General features: G+C 42.7%; 1 protein-coding gene across 4 annotated transcripts in view; it reads left to right on the plus strand.

The window, feature by feature from the left end:
- FYN (FYN proto-oncogene, Src family tyrosine kinase) overlaps positions 1 to 12,686 on the plus strand; it is a 150,155-nt gene that overhangs the window by 33,297 nt on the left and 104,172 nt on the right. The gene's annotated exons all lie outside the window — the stretch shown is intronic.

A 12,686-nucleotide genomic window follows, 5' to 3' on the forward strand; every position in this document is an offset into this window, starting at 1 on the left:
TTGGTTGCTTCCAGCTGGGAAATTAACTTCTAAGATATTTGCCATCAGTGCATGCATGCAAGAAAAAAATTGCTTGCAAAAGTTTTTTAAAGGTGATTTCAGCACGATTTTTATTTAGTATTGCGCCTCTTAAATGAGTGTGGGGAGCACTGTGTACTTAAGAGAAACAAGGCATTAAGAGGCAACTAGTCAGTATGGGGTAAGTTGGGGTACATGCTTGCAGCTCGTGGGTTTCTGAGCAGCAGCTGCTGTGTAAATGCTCAGCCCTTTGCCTTGGGTAACTCTATACTCTCCTGCCACTATAACACAGGATAAGAGTATGCCTGTGGATAGCTAACACACAATATGCACCTTCTAGTAGAAGTTCACAAGCTACCACAAGTTACTATGTAGCATTTGGGACCATAAGGTGGTGTTCTGGCCCAAGGTTCATGAAATATGGGCTCCACAGATTGTGTTTCCATCTACAAAGAAGTCCGTGTTAAACATTTTCCTTGTAATCATGTTAGTACAATCTGCATTTTAGGACAGAGGGTTGGTTTGAAGGAGGCAATATTCTTCCCGCATAGTAAACAATGTTTCCTGATTAATCTAGGTAAGGACTGTAGTTTTCTTTGTATGCATGTTGAGCTCAATTGCAAAAGGCCATGACATTTGAAACTCCTAGATAAACTTGGGTCTATCATCATTTACGATATGTGGATTCAGGATCTAATCACTCGCTTCTCTTGAGCTGCCATTGTTTGTTGGTCTCTGGCTGTGCTGGATCTGTAACTTTTAGGCTAAGCCCACTTTAAAATAACCCCAAAGTAACTAGATACTTGGTTTTGTTTAGTTTTCACCGTTTCGCAGTGGCAGTAATCTAAAATCAAAACCCGATTTTATTTTTTTATTGCCTTTCTGAATATAAATAGATAGCACAAGTTTCATTCCTTAGTAACGTGTCAAGCTGACATTTATCTTGGTGAGAACATAGAGGAGTTTCAGCTTTGTTGTGGTGAGGAAGCCAAAAACTTAACACTACTTAGCTTTGGAGTGACGAGAGGAAGGATGGAAATGAGAATGAGAATTAATCCTCTTCCTTTTTTAATTTCCCCATAATATTCTGATGCCCTGTCAAGTGATTTTAATGAAAAATAATTTTGCTAGCCTATTTTTTAATTATTTTGCAGTTTAGTAATTTGGCCAAAATATATGCTTGTTGGGCAACAGGACCTACGTGATGCTTGCACATGTGATGCATTTATGCTTGTATGAACATAACACAGGAGCTGGAAATCAAAACAACACCATTAACAACTGCCTCGTATCCAGTTCAGAACCGGTGATACCTATGGCTGCATGGAACCATTTTCAGTCCCTTCTCATGTGCTAGTTTCTCTTTATCACGAACAGTTAACAGATCTTTGTGTTTGCTGCGAGCATGGCTATGTGCGCAGTGCTATTGCTGGCTGCTGAAGAGCAGATTTCGAATGAAGCCTTTGGGTGTGTACCCAGAGCTCAGCTGCAGATGGGAAGTGCCTTTCCTGTGGAATTTAGATTAAAATTGCCACACGTAACATACCATTCTGCAGTTCAAAAATCTAGATTAGGTTGTAATTGACAAAACAGATATTGAAAATTTAAATATATAACCTTGCTGGATTATATCTTTCTTCCCCAAGCTCGGTGCTCTGTGTTCATGTTAAAGCAACTTCATGAAATTTTTATATGAAAAAATTAAATGGTGTTTTGACCATTAGGTGCGAGCCTAGGGCTGAAATATTACTGCATATCATTTCCTGTAAGTTCTCTGTTCATGTATGGGTGTGTATTGCTTTTTTTTTTTGAAGTGTGGATATATCTCTGGATGTCTCATCAATCATACTTAAAATGAATAGGCTTTTTAAGACATACATATCACATCATGTGTTTTTGTGTTTAATTAAACATGTATCTAATCCTACAGTTGTTAATCTATCAAACTCCCATTGGAATTTACAGCCAGCTGATCAAGTAAAGGAGGGCTGGATAAAATTTCATATAAGGTCTTGAGGAAGTACATGTCTAAAAGAAATCTTTATTCCTAATTTTAAATAGTATTCTAGTACCATGTAAGCTTTTGGTTATTTAGCAGTTAAAGTGTTTCCTCCCATTTTGATGGTGAATTGTTGTATCTGTTTAATTTTCCTTGGATCATTTCCTGTCCACAGAAGACTCTATCTTAATTCTCAGCCTTTCTAGTAAACACTCAATAGATAGGAAGTTATAGCTTCATAATAGACCACATCCATGTGGAAATCTGTAAACATCCTTTTACATCCCTTTTTTTTTTTTTTGAGATTTATTCATTAGTCATTCCTGCTACACTGCTTGCTTTGTGTGACAGCTCGGCTAGGCAGTGCTTGTAAAATAGGAACCTTCTCACTCTGTCACAACACCAAACCAAAGGTATACAGAGAAGGTGTGTCAGTTTGAATGTTAAGGTATTGTATGTAACGTAAAAAGCAAACAGAATAACCTGATAGGCATTTTTGATGGCCAAAGGAAGAGCTTTGCACAAACACAAAAATGACCTACTGCCCTGGAAATCTGTTTTTTTCCTCATTATCACTTTGGAAAAGGTTAGTATCAGGAGTGGGATAAGTTGGTGACCACAGATCAGGTACCTTTAGTGGGCAACCTGAAACACAATAAATTTTGTACTGAGCTGGTAGTCCTGTCCAAAGTGTATTTTCCTAATTTACAGATTGTTCTTTGCACATTGAAAAATATCATTCTTAACCAATTAAGTCTCTAACTCGTGGAGTTTCGTGCATGAGGTTCCTGCCACAGTGGGAATCCTGTCCTGCTCCACGTCACGAGCTCCTGGAAGCTCAGAACAGCGGTGAGTACCTCTGGGTCTGGGACCCCACAGCTGACCGCCTGCCTGCACACTGAACCTGGCATGCCTGGTCCTGGTCCAGAGGGAACACCATGAAGTAGCTGGAGGGCTTGTGCTTCCCATTATATCTCCCAATGAGGAACACAGACAATGAAATTCTGTCAAGAGCATCTGCTCAGTTGAATGCACCTCTTCATTGTTTATCGATAAGATGAATAGAAATTACCTCAATACAAATGACCTTTTTCTGTACCTTTTAGCATAATTTCTCATCCCTGTTTGGTTCAAAAATTGAAATTTATTTCCAAGGAACTCACTTGTGTGTATGTGTACATAATATATGAATGATTTAATCATCTGCTTTCTCATAGTTACTGACTTCATTATAATGGCTCCTAGGAGAGATGCACAAAAGATTCTGCCTGAAGTTGTTTCAATTAAGACTTTAAGGCCTGAGAACCAGGCGGGTCTTGGTTTCTAATTCCAGATGCCTTGCTGTTGATGTTCGTGTTTTTAATTCCTTTTCTAGCTAATTTGGCAAAGTGATGGTGAGGCTATTTTCACTAAGAAACCTCCAAATCCTCTCAGTTTTGAGGATGGAAGGAGTCTATTTTCTTTCCCCCATGACTTCTAATCTCACTTAAGAGCCCATAAATATGTGGCAACCTCAGAGGTGGCTGATGTAACTTCTCTGGAGCCCCACAGCATCGCTCTCGAGGCCGTCATGTCCCCTCATCTCAGCTCAGGGAATGCAACCGTTGCTTCTGCATCTCTTCTTTCTCATGCTAGCCAAAGAGCAAAGGAGTCTGCTGCCTTCATCCCAACTGAACTGAGATATGAATTCAGCATGTCTGAGGCCTGAGGAGCACTACTTCCCTTCATCTGCTGAATTCATCTGAATCTTTTTTTTAATTATTATTTTTAATATCTGCATGGTCCCTAGGAAAACTGACAAGCACATCATCTCAGGTCAAGCCTTATTGTGCTGCTGCAATGCAAACCAAAGGAGATAACTTCTCAGCCTATACGCCATAAACACTAGCTTTCTTTGGAGAGCTCTCTCAAATCTCAGATCTGTCTGCTTTTCTTCGTCTCTTCCTGTTTCACTTTCATGCTTGCACCCTGTACAAAATATCTGTATTTTTGCATGTCTGCTCTGTATTATTGGATGTTTGGGGAAAAAGCAAGAATCACTTTTCCAAAACCTTTGGACAGCTGGTATAAAGAAGGGAATGGTCTGATGCATGTATTTAAATTACTGACACAGTCTCCAAATACCTCCGATGGCAAAGTCAGGAAAGTCTTTGCAGCGAAAACTGTTTCAATGAAAGCAATACTTCAGAGAGGTAATTCTTTCAAATAGATAAACCATGCAGAATCACAGCTAAATACTCTTTCTGATGGATCTAATGTTATTGATGAGTTAGGAGCTTGGTCTTTTAATGGTGAATTCTGACTATTCTTTCCCTAGAGTTCGCTGTAATCCAGTGTCATGTTCTTTGTGTTTATCAAGAATTAACATTTTTCTCATGTTTTGTGCTTTCCATGATCCAAAAGAAGTACAGCTGCTTGGGTTTTTTTCCCAGATAGTGTTCCATTTTTATTCCTGCATCAATTAGCAGCCAAAGAAGATTCTGCAAGTCTCCCATTTCCTAGCCTCATTTGGAGCTAGGAAAAAGGAAGCAAATCTAAAGCGAGCCCAGCTTTGCCAGCATTCTTTGCTCTGATATTGACAGTCCTACACATCCTGATATGTTCTTTCCTTAAAACAACTACCTTAGCAAAAGCCGACATGGCCATTGCAGTAACCAAGGTCTTGTCCCTACCTGGAAATAATACTGTGTCATCGCAAGGTTTAGTAGAAGTGATGGTGAACATGGTTTCATATGTGCCTATGTTAACTGCTAAATTGGGGCTGACATCAGTACGCCCAGTCGTGTGAAGTCAGCTGATGTGTTGAAATAGTAATATTCTGGGTAATACCTACTCATGCTTAAAGGTGCTCCTTCCTGTGTGGTAGCATTCACTGTAACTCTTCTGTGCTCAAGTGGGAGACTTTGGTCTATGAGGTGTCACTGTCACCCCTACCGAACACTAAACTGTCTCCTTCCCACACAGTATCACTTATGCAGAGTTGCCTCTCAACTATGTGTTGGCATAACTGTAGCACTATTTCAGATATAAGCATGTGACTTTCCAGTTGCAGATGACTTATTTCCTGTAGAAAATCCTAAAGCTGACTTGTATTGCAGTGTCCACTGTGCAAACCATGGACAAATGTTCCAAAGAAACCACTTGTATTCACTTTACTGGAGATAACGAGAAAGCACGTCAGAGATCGTTTCTGTAGAGTTGCCATCCTACGCACAGCTCTACTACTAACTGTTGAGCAAGTCACGGTAACTACGTGTAATGGTGGACTTGGAGGGGGTAGAGGTGAAGAGGAAGCACTGGAATAAAAGCTCTGATCTCGTGACACACAGTCAATATCAGAATTAATCATATACCTCTATCTTACTTCTTCTGGAGTGACTGTAGAGCAAGAGATGATGGAGCTGAGAGCAGTAACTCCTAACTAGAAAAAAATTTGCTGAAAAGGATGAGGTGACCGTTTATAAGGCAGAGCTGTGTGAAGACAAATCTACAGATAGGAGTTAATACTGCCTACTGATTTTTAAACTGTAAAAGGAAACTGGTGGAGAAATGGTAAAGATTATCTGTTTCTGTGAAACAGTTCTCGCTGGTAAGCGTGAAGGGAGTTAGCTGCCATTAACCTGCTGCGTAGGAGCTTATAACTGATGGTGCAATAACAGTAGCTATCTTGAGAATCGTGTAGCCTTGAGGAAAAAGAGGTAATTGCTTCATGTCTTTGGCTTTCCTTCTGTGCAGTGGTGCCTTTTGTGGTGCTGCTCAAGAATCTGCTGCTGAGGTGAAAAGGAGGGCCGTTTGGTGTGCAGTGCCTTGGCAGCACAGATCACTGTCCCATATTTGAGATACGCTTTGCAAGGCAAGCGAGCTTGGGCATTGGTAGGGACACATTCAGTGTGTGACCAATCTGAGAGCAAATTAGAGTCTTACTCTGACTGTACAAATGTGTGTCTTGTGGGACGTTCAGATGGGCTTTTAAGATTTCGTTCTTTTCCAACTACCTTTTCCTGCATCAGACTTCCTAAGAAATAATGATACTGTGATTCTGATCTCTGACTGTTTATGGGGCACCCAAAGGTGCTGCCATCACAAAATGACCTGTGCTTCTTGGGGCTATTTGAGAAAACTGCCTGGAAAAATCCAGCCTCATCCAAATGCCAAATTGTATATCTGGGGTAACTAATGACTTTTTTAAAAATTAAAATAATAATTTTCATTTAGAAGCCTACTTCTTTTAGTCTTTTAGAGCTGTTTTGTATAATTTTCAACTCCTTATTTGCATAGACCTCAAAGTGCTTCATAGACTGGATGTGCTTTGCTAGCATGGAATAGAGTCATTTCATACCAACTTTTTAAGTGAGATTTTATTAGGAGTAGGAGATATTCATAACTTTTCCATCTGAAGCTCTGAAGAAGCCTGAGACCATCAATTTTAAATTGTGCAAGTGCTGTTTCCCCAGGATATATACAGTGAAGAGTTTGGCGTTTGTGGGTTGTTTTTTTTTATTGTTTTAATTCTGCCATGTACCTTATAGGCAGACTGAAACCTTGAGTTTTTATTATCACTTGTTGCTGAGGAAAAGCACATGTGTGAAATCCCAAATTATTTGCCCTTTTCCAATATTGGTCTTGAGAGCCGGGCAAACACGTGGACTATAAGACTCTTTGGATACTTGTGGTGGGTTGGCCCTGGCTGGACACCAGGTGCCCACCAAAGCCACTCTCTCACTCACCTCCTCAGCTGGACAGGGGAAGAAAAAATATAATAAAAGGCTCATGGGTCAAGATAAGGACAGGGAGAGATCACTCACCAATTACTGTCACAGGCAAAACAGACCCGACTAGGGAAAATTAATTTAATTTATTACCAATCAAATCAGAGTAGGATAATAACAAATAAAAACAAATCTGAAAACACCTTTCCCCCACCACTCCCTTCTTCCCGGACTTAACTTTGCTCCCAGTTTCTCTACCTCCTCGTACCCAGCAGCACAGGGGGACGGGGAATGAGGGTTGTGATCAGTTCATCACACGTTGTCTCTGCCGCTCCTTCCTCCTCAGGGGGAGGACTCCTCACACTCTTCCCCTGCTCCAGTGTGGGGTCCCTCCCACAGGAGATAGTCCTCCATGAATTTCTCCAACATGGGCCTTTCCCACAGGCTGCAGTTCTTCATGAAATGCTCCAACATGGGTCCTTTCCACAGGGTGCAGTCCTTCAGGAGCAGAATGCTCCAGCTTGGGTCCTCCATGGGGTCACAAGTCCTGCCAGGAGCCTGCTCCAGCGTGGGCTTCCCACAGGGTCACAGCCTCCTTCAGGCATCCACCTGCCCTGGCGTGGGGTCCTCCAGGGTCTGCAGGTGGGTATCTGCTCCACCATGGCCCTCCATGGGCTGCAGGGGGACAGCCTGCCTCACCATGGTCTTCATCACAGGCTGCAGGGGAACATCTGCTCCGGCACCTGGAGCACCTCCTCCCCCTCCTTCTTCACTGACTGTGGTGTCTGCAGGGTTGTTTCTCTCACATATTCTCACTTCTCTCTTCAGCTGCAATTGTGCGGGGATTTTTTCCCCTTCTTAAATATGTTACCACAGAGGGGCTACCACTGTCGCTAATGGGCTCAGCTTTGGCCAGCAGTGGGTCCCTCTTGGAGCCGTCTGGCACTGACTCTGTCAGACATAGGGGAAGCTTCTAGCAGCTTTTCACAGAAGCCACGCCTGTAGCCCCCCTGCTACCAAAACCTTGCCATGCTGAGCCAATACATTCCACCCCTTGCCTCTGTGAATCACATATTTAAGAATTATCATTAAAATCCACATTCATCACACGATCTTCATAAACTTTACTCACATCAACAAAAAAGAATTCCCCACACAAAAATCAAAATAACATCATCACAACACCAAATGAAAGTGGACAATTTACACACAATCCACCCCTCATCCCTTCACCACAATTACAACAGAAATTCCCTACGATCATTCCACTTTTAACTCTCTAGCTGTGTTCAGTCCATGTTTTGCTTGTTACCTCTCCCAATTACTATTCTTGTCTTGAATTCCTCAAGCCCCACTAAAGGACTGTGGTGGGTTGACTTTGGCTGGATTCCAGGTGCCCACGAAGCTGCTCTGTCAATCCATTCCTTAGCAGGATAAGGAGGGGAGAAAATAAGATGGAAAAAACCCTTGTGGGTCAAGATAAAGGCAGTTTAATAAAGCTAAAGCAAAGGCCACGCACAGAAGCAAAGGAAAACAAAAGATTTATTCTCTGCTTCCCCATCAGCAGGTGATGTCCAGCCACTTCCTGGAAAGCAGGGCTTCAGTACACGTAGCAGTTGCTCTGGAAATCAAAGGTCATCAATAATGAATGTCCCCCCTTCCTCCTTTCTCTTAGCTTTTATTGCTGAGCAGATGTCATATGGTATGGAATATCCCTTTGGTCAGTTCGGGTCAGCTGTCCTGGCTATGTCCCATCCCAAGATGTTGCCCACCCCCAGGCTACTGGTGGGAGGGGAATGTTGGAGAGACGGCCTTGATGCTGTGTGAGCACTGCTCAGCAGTAGCCAAAACACTGGTGTGTCATCAACACCTTTCTAGCTACCAATACAAAGCACAGCACTATGAGGGCTGCTACGGGAAAAATTCACTCCATCTCAGCCAGGCCCAATACAATACTTAATGGAGTATTTTCCATTTTGGAACACCATTTTCTGTGAGGAACAAGTCGGTGCTCAGGTGCTTTCAGTGGGATCTTGATGTCAATAGAAATCTGCCATGAAACAGCACTCTAGTAAAGCTTTTGAAACTGGAAGCTCTTTTCCTTTGTGAGATGTTTGGCTCAACGTACTACATTACAGGCAACAGAGCATTGCGAAGATAAAGTTGTTAGTACCCATGGTGAGCCCTGGGTTATTCTCCCTCTTCCCATACTATCTGACAAACACACAGCTGGAGTAATTGGCAGTGGGCATCTCAGATACCACACAGCATCTGGGAAGGTAATGGATTGAACAGTTTGTTCCTCTCCCTTTTTATCCTAAAGAAGTGTTGGTCCTTAAGAGTTTGTCAGGGTATCTACACTTGCAAGGAAGGAAACTTCATTTTCTTCTTTCTCAGTGAAAGGTAACTGGTAACTGCTGTTCCTGTCTCTGGCACCATGCTCAGGTAATCATTAGCACCTAAATTGCCCACTTCAAAACAGGTGGGGTTATTTAGTGAGTTGCCACCCCCATTAGTTGCAGAAGCCTGTTCAAGTACTACGCGACTTTGTTTTGTATGCTCTGCTGAACATGGCAAGGCCCAGAGGATGCATTTTTTGGGTGCATTGAGGAACCTTTAGAGTGACCACAGAAACAAATAGCATATGCACCCCTTGACCTTGCTGTTACCAAGTGATCTTCCTCTCCCAAGCACACATGACTAATCACAGATACAGAGAGCTGGAAGGAGGTGGGCTCAAAGGGAAAGAGAAAGCGGACAGACACAGATGTTTCACTAGCTGAGAGTTGCATAGTCACCCATGTCAATCAGGTTACAAATAATGAAAGCTTCCGTGTTTTACACGCATGCATAAGTCTAATGGCTGCTTGCAATTGTGTTTGGCTCTCTGGATGGGTGTTTCTAATACAGATTACATTCAGAAATACAAATGCCAAATGTTTAAAATCCTTCATTATCAGTTGCTTGTGCATACCACAGACTTCCTCATTTTCTATTTAAATAAGAAGCATGATCTAGTTATTTTGCCACATTCTCTTGCATGGAAATAAGAACATAAAGGTGAAAGAATACATGATTACTCAAAGTGTTGTTGGCTTCCCTGTTAAAGCTGTAGGGCTAAAGCCTAGGAGGTGCTTAAAGATTTAAACTTACATTGAATAGGGTTTAAAAGCCAGATTCCTAAATACCTTTTTTGGATTTGTCCCTAAATCTTTTAACAACAGTCACCATGTTCATCTTCACAGTTTATCACAGCTGAGAAAGCTGCAAACTATGTTTCTGTGTGAAAGCATAGAGAGATGAGAGCAGAAGAGTGCACAAATTAAAGGGAAGCCATGAAATTTTTAGACAGCTTTTTACTACCCTGAGGTGAAGTTCTTCCCACTTGTTGCCCAGAAGCCTGGGGGATGGAAGAGGAGGTGAGGCCAGAGTCTGCATCCTCAGCAACACGGGCTTCCTCTCAAAGCCCCGTGCAGTCACCTGCCTCTGCAGAGCAGTAAAGCAAGAGCCATTGCTAGCACTGGTCACTAGTGTTTGCAAAGGGGACTTACAGCTGACGTGGCCTGCATCAGCATTCACCCCTTCAGAGGGATGTAGTCCAGAGGGATATGCCAGCTGCTCCCTCCTCAGAAAGCACTTACTCCTCTGAAGAAGCGAGTCACTGTTTCATAGCAGGAATGAGTACTTACCTGGAAGAAAATGGTGGCATAAAGTAGATGTTGCTGTAAGTTCATTTTCAAGCGATTGCTTGTCAAAGCACTCATCCCAGCCTACGGGGGCCTTCCCATATTGCCTGACCAGACTCTGGGTAGTTCTTGCTGGGTGAGGGTCTCACTTGTGACCATTCAGGGCATGTGCATGTGCACACAGATATCGTAAGATACAGCTGCTGTAGTCTTAGTTATGAAGTGTGCAGCACTGAAGGGACTCTGTAAAAAGTCCCACCACATCTTCCAGAGAAGAGACTGGCTGTGGTATTTCCAGAACCCATATATATTTTTGACCTGCTGGTTTTCACACCTGCTCCAGCGGTGCCTTCCTGCCCTGGTCCCCACCAGGGGAGCATTGTACAGATCACTGCTGAACCACTTGTAGAGCAGATACCACCAGTGGTAAGCCTCTTGTGTCACTGTGCGAGGGAGGAGCATTGGGGGGGATTTTTGTGTACTTCCCCCCTGTACCCGCGCCTCACCTTCTTCACTGTCCTGGAAGTTTCCTCCGGTAGCTGGGCAGCATCACCTGGCATTGACTTAAACTGATATTACATTTCCTTTACCTTCTATTAAGGACTTACTTCTGCCGCTGGTAGGTTTTTACCCCATACCTCTTTCTCCACAATTTAAGATTTCTTCTGAGGTTCCTACACAGGGATGAATGTTTGATCCACTATCAGCCTGCCTTCCAGTGTTTGTCCTCTTTAGTTCCTCTCCTACTGCTTGGGTTTTTGTAACTAAAGTTTCTACTGAAGTGTTGGAAGAGGAAGGTGATGACAAAAAAAATTCTTTTTATTCAATTTTTTTTTTAAATTGCATTCCCTTCAACATCTAAAATGTTCTGACTCACAAGGGGGCCATTTAATTTCATCATAGTATTGGTACTTGTGAGAAAAATCAATCAATAAATAAAAATCTAGAAAAGATGATGCTTCACGTGCTTTTTCTGAGCACCTTTAGGCAAACTGAGTCTCTTCCCTCTGCGGACCACAGGAAGAGCTGTCAAGCAGGCAGAGGAGGCTGATGCTGGGCTACCTGTCTGCAGTCCCTGCTGAGAACCCCTGGGCCTGCCCCAGGGATATGTGTGGGACCACAGGTCCTGCTGTCACCCCATACGTCAGCCATGCTCTGAGCAACGGTGCTAATAGGTGAGGGGTATTCCCCAGCTGGGCATGAACCTGCTACGGTCGCTCTCTGGCATCAGAGCTGGAGAGCAGCATCTCTGTCAGAGAGGCAATCAACAGGGTCATCTGGAGCAACATCCAGGTTTACTTTTCTAGTATATGCTGGGGTTTGCTTTCGTTTAGGGCTTTTGGCTCATTTTCTTTTTCAAGAGTTTGCTTTGCCTTGGGATTCAGACAACTACAGTAGCATTAAGGTGAAATGAAAGGTTGCAGTTCATGTCTGAGGTTTTCAAACAAAAAGGTTAAATGGTTTATTTGTCCCTTTTACCTTTCCAAAGGCCTGCAATGTATTTTATGTTAGAAGAGAATAGTTGTGATTTTCTGAATGCAGCTTTTGTGGTAGATTCTGCTACCGCCTGAAAAGGAACCTCTTCCATTTTACTGACAGTAGGAAGCAGCTGTACGTGCTTTGTGTTTTTTCCCTGTCTGTGGGAGCCTACTCCTATAGAAATGAGTGGGAATTTTCCCATTGATGTTGACAGGAAGAAAGATCAGACGAACGCAAAGCTTCCGCGCTAGGAGTCCTTAGTGGTATTGGTCCTTTTGATGTAAAGCATCTGGCTTTGCCCCTGTGAAGATCCTACTCCATAAAATCCCTGGCAATGAGAACGGTGACTGCTGGATGCAGAATAATGATTAAAAGCACATTTCTCCTCCATGGCAGAAACTTTGAAATTGCTGGCACAGATAGATTATTGTTAGAAACTCTAAAAGACACAGGGTGTAAAAACCTGCAAGGGGGGGGAAACCACACATAGCTGATGACTATTTGCATCATGTGAACACTCAACAGCACAGAGTGGGCTTAGCAGAAGCAAAAAACATCAGGAGCCCCAAAGGTTTAGCTGAAAGTGGGTACAGCACTCTGACATTCCAGAGATTTAGTACCTGTGATTTAACCTGCTCGACTCACCCAAGTCTAGAGTTACAGCTTTTTAGTGTAATATGGAAGATCAGTTTTCAGGTTTAAAGAAAAAAAAAAGTATAAAAGCTATCTTTTTTTTTCTTGTTAGTATTCATTTAATGTCAGTTTGTTTTGTGACTATGGATGTGCTTAATAAAA

Source organism: Nyctibius grandis, chromosome 1, assembly GCF_013368605.1.
Source record: "Nyctibius grandis isolate bNycGra1 chromosome 1, bNycGra1.pri, whole genome shotgun sequence".
NCBI classification, from domain to species: domain Eukaryota; kingdom Metazoa; phylum Chordata; class Aves; order Nyctibiiformes; family Nyctibiidae; genus Nyctibius; species Nyctibius grandis.